The sequence below is a fragment of the Arachis hypogaea genome, chromosome 19 (assembly GCF_003086295.3).
Source record: "Arachis hypogaea cultivar Tifrunner chromosome 19, arahy.Tifrunner.gnm2.J5K5, whole genome shotgun sequence".
In the NCBI taxonomy this organism is placed as follows: domain Eukaryota; kingdom Viridiplantae; phylum Streptophyta; class Magnoliopsida; order Fabales; family Fabaceae; genus Arachis; species Arachis hypogaea.
In genome coordinates this window covers 71,910,227-71,914,738 of record NC_092054.1, presented here as the reverse complement: position 1 = coordinate 71,914,738, position 4,512 = coordinate 71,910,227, and the positions used below count along the sequence as shown (strand labels likewise).

The 4,512-nt window shown below is 40.1% G+C and overlaps 1 non-coding gene across 1 annotated transcript; it reads left to right on the top strand.

Moving 5' to 3' along the window:
• The first annotated feature begins 927 nt into the window (after positions 1 to 927).
• LOC112780277 (small nucleolar RNA R71) lies at positions 928 to 1,031 on the top strand. The gene has a single exon (XR_003191124.1). It is a non-coding gene; the product is annotated as a small nucleolar RNA R71 (small nucleolar RNA).
• Positions 1,032 to 4,512: the final 3,481 nt, after the last annotated feature.

The window sequence follows — 4,512 nt, the reverse complement described above, 5'->3', positions numbered from 1 at the left end:
TGTCCTTGTTCTTTGTCTTTCACATTTTCCTTTGCTTCATCCTCTGTGGTTTCCCTTGAAATCTCCTTTAGATTCTTTCCACTTCTGAGGGTTATGGCCTTACATTCCTCCCTTGCAATAGCCTTGGCAGCATGAGAACTGCTTGTCCCAGGGGCTTGCTTAGTTAAATACAAAATTTGATTTTCTAGCTTCTGGATGGCAGCTCCTTGGTTTTGCAAGTTAGAATTTACTTCTTCCTTAAAAGCCTTCAATTCAATTATGTCTTGGCTCATGGTTGCAAGCATTCCTTCCATCCGGTTTAATTGATCTTGAAATTGTTGGTTCGGATTAGGTTGGGTATGTTGATTATTTTGGCCATGATATGATGATTGGGGGTAAGTGTTTTGTGTGGCTTGGTATGATCTTTGGTTGGAGTTTTGGTATGTGGAATTGTTTTGTTGGTTGTGGTTGTAAGGTTTGTGGTTTTGTGGTTGGGTTTGTTGGTTTCCCCACCCAAAGTTTGGGTGGTTTCTCCAGCCTGGGTTGTAAGTGTTGGAGTGTGGATCATATGATTGCCTTTGTTGGTTTCCCACATAGTTAACCTCATCCCAATCACCTCCTTCAATGCCTACTTCCTCTTGATCTTGTGTGTGTATTGCAGCCACTTGCTTTGTTTCTAATTGCCTGGTAAGCTCTGCTAGTTGCTTGGCAAACACCTTGTTTTGGGCTAGAATTGTATCAACATGGTTCAGCTCCATGACTCCCTTAGTGTTGTGCCTTTCTGATGCATAATAGTATTCATTCTCAGCCACTGTCTCGATCACTTCAATGGCTTCTTCCACGGTCTTTTTCTTGTTCAATGAACCTCCTGATGAATGGTCTACAGCCTTCCTTGATTCATAAGAGAGCCCATCATAGAAGATGTGCAATTGCACCCAATCATGGAACATGTTTGGTGGGCATTTCCTTGTCAAGTCCTTGAATCTCTCCCATGCCTCATAGAGAGTTTCACCATCTTGTTGTCTAAAAGTCTGGACCTCAGATCGAAGCCTATTGACCTTTTGTGGAGGGTAGAAACGTGCCAGAAACTTGCCTTCCACCTCATCCCATGTGGTTAGACTCCCCCTTGGGAATGATTCCAGCCACTTAGCTGCCTTGTCCCTAAGTGAAAATGGGAACAAGAGCAGTTTATAGGCATCTTCCTGGACTCCATTGGACTTCACAGTGTCACAAATTCTCAGGAATTTTGTGAGATGTTGGTTTGGGTCTTCATTAGCATTTCCTCCAAAGGAACAATGATTTTCCACCAATGATATTAGCTGTGGCTTGAGCTCAAAATTGTTGGCCTGAATGGGTGGTTTCTGGATGCTACTACCACAATTCCCAGAGGTTGGGTTTATGTATGAACTAAGAACCCTCCTCTCAGGAATGGCATTGTTTCCATCAGCTCTCTCATGGTTGTGAACTTCTCTATCCATGTTGAGATCTAGAGCTTCCTCAAAATTGTCCTCAGATTCTCCTTCAGATTCCTCTTCTCCCACTACTCTCTTCCCTCTTGCTTCCCTTCTAAGTCTATGAAGGGTCCTTTCCGGTTCGGTATATGGAGGAGTTGATGTCTCTCCTCTCCTACCTGTCATACAAGAACACAGCTCAAACACACACAAGTAAAATACTCTTGGTTAATGGAAGAGTATGGTTAGATAAATTGAGGAATTAAATCAAACAGTTAGTGAGTCAGTGAGTTAGTTGCATGAATTTAAAGGCATAAAGAAGGAAAGCATGTAACCAAGTGCAGAAATTAAAATTCAACAAATATCTAGAACAGAATTAACAAAGCAAGAGAAAATTGCTCAATCTAGTTAGCTTCCAATTTGAGAATTGTCAATCGAAAACCAATCCCCGGCAACGGCGCCATAAACTTGATGCACATAAACTAGTTATGCTACGATTTAGGAAATTGCACGATCGGCAAAATTCCTTCCGGCAAGTGCACCGGTTATCGTCGTCAAGTAAAAACTCACAAGAGAGTGAGGTCGAATCCCACAAGGATTGGTTGATTGAGCAATTCGGATTAGAAGTGTGTTCTAGTTGAGCGGAATCAAGAATTGAGATGAGAATTGCGGAATGTAAAATTGGCGGGAAAAGTAAATGACAAGAAAATTAAATGGCCGAATCTTAAATTGCATGAATTAAAGAGCAGAATGTAAATTGCTGAAATTAAAAGGGAATGGGGATGATTGCAAGAATTGAATTGCAGAATGTAAAGAGAAAGTGAAATCAGAAATGGGGAATTCATTGGGTTTAGGAGATATTGAAATCTCCGAATCAAAACATGTATATCTCTTCCTCAACCAATGCATTCATTGAATTTTGCTTGGCAATCTTATATGATTGAATCCCAATTCCTTGGCTCACCAATGCTCTCTAAAAACAAACAAATTCCCAATCCCTTGGTTTAAATGTTCATAAGAAGAGATGATGCTTGATCACTGATTATACCACACAATTTTATGAACCACAATTTGGTGATGCCAAGGCATCTTAGGCTAGTTTCACTAGCCTTTTTCTTTTATTTTTAGTTGTTTTATGCATTTTCTTGAGCCTTAAGTAATCATTTTGGGCCAAATAGTCATGCTTGTCTTAAATCATTCAACATGAAGATTTTTGTGCAAATTCCATGAGTTTTTAGTTATATTCCTTGAATGCTATGAATGGAAGAATTCTCATGAATTTTAGCAAGACTTTGATGCAACTGTTTGGATGATTTCAGGGAAGAAGAGGCTAGGCAAGGAAGCAACAAAATCAATAAAGGAAGCTTGAATATCACATGTGGAGTTTAAGTTCCAGTTTAAGCCTAAACTGGAGCTTAAACGCCAAAAATCATGAAGGATAAGAAATGCTGGAATTGAAGTTTAACCTCCAGTTTGACCTCAAACTGGAGGTTAAACGCCAGAATGAAAAGCCTCACTAAAGAAGCATTCCACGTTTAACCTCCAGTTTGACCTCAAACTGGAGGTTAAACGCCAGAATGATAATGCCACTCAGGGAGGAGTTCCACGTTTAACCTCCAGTTTGACCTCAAACTGGAGGTTAAACGCCAGAACCAGGAAGAGTACCAGGGAGCCATTCCACGTTTAACCTCCAGTTTGACCTCAAACTGAAGGTTAAACGTGTTCGACACCTCCAGGGCTACCATTCTAAGCTTCCACGTTTAACCTCCAGTTTGACCTCAAACTGGAGGTTAAACGTGTTCGACCTCCAGGGCTGCCCTTCCTTTATCCACGTTTAAGCTTCAGTTTAACCTTAAACTGAAGCTTAAACGTGTTATATGGAACAGCTTGACCATGCCTTCTTCAAACATAAATAACTTGAGCTACAAAACTCCAAATGAGGTGATTCAAAATGCATTGGAAAGAAGACATCTAGAGCTTTCCAAGCATATATGGCATGCATGGTGGATACTAAAAATTGAGGGAGAAAACAGCCCCGTAATGTGCATAGAAGAGCATAGTACCAACATGCAATCAGGCCAGCTGACCTCTTCACCTTCCATGGAGTATAACTCGAGTTGTAGAGATCCAATTGAGGTGCTTCCAGTTGCGTTAGAAAGCTGACATCCATAGCTTTCCAACGAGGTATAATAGTCTATATTTGGCATCAAATTGGCAAGGTTGACAAGAGAACAAAGTGACGACTCAAGAAAGGGGGTGCAACATTTGAGTGTAGTTTAATGGATCATTATCCTTTTTGGATCAATTATGTCACTCAGCCCTTCAAGCAAGCAAGGCCCATCAACAACACCAAATCAAGGCCACAAGAATCATCTAGAATAGTTTATTTTCATTTGATTGTAATTTGCTTTGAATTTCATTTTCATTTTGTAATTTAGGGAGCCTATTTAAAGGCCTTAGTTCTGCATTTGAAGAGGGGGGGATTGAAGGGGAATCCAGCCCCTGATGGGGACTTTTTACTTTCACTTTGAGCTAGTTTTTCCTTTTCTTTGTAATTGAATTCAGAGCTATGATTCACTAAACCCCCTTTCATTGGGTTAGGGAGCTCTATTGTAATTCAATGAATCAATAATAGTTTATCTTCTTCTTCAATCTTTTCTCTTGAATTTTGTTAGAAAGCTTCTCGATCTAATTCCATTGAGTAGTTGTCTTGGGAAAGAGACTACTCATACTTGGAATTCTTCGGAGCCTTGGGAAAGGAATGGAGGATTCATGCTAGAGAAGCTTTCTCACAGTGGATTGGATTGGGGTTTGGATGGATATTGTGACATGTAATCCTACCAAATTGTGGTTCATGAAATTGTGTGGTATAATCAGTGATCAAGCATCATCTCTTCTTATGAACATTTAAACCAAGGGATTGGGAATTTGTTTGTTTTTAGAGAGCATTGGTGAGCCAAGGAATTGGGATCCAATCATATAAGATTGCCAAGCAAAATTCAATGAATGCATTGGTTGAGGAAGAGATATACATGTTTTGATTCGGAGATTTCAATATCTCCTAAACCCAATGAATTCCCCA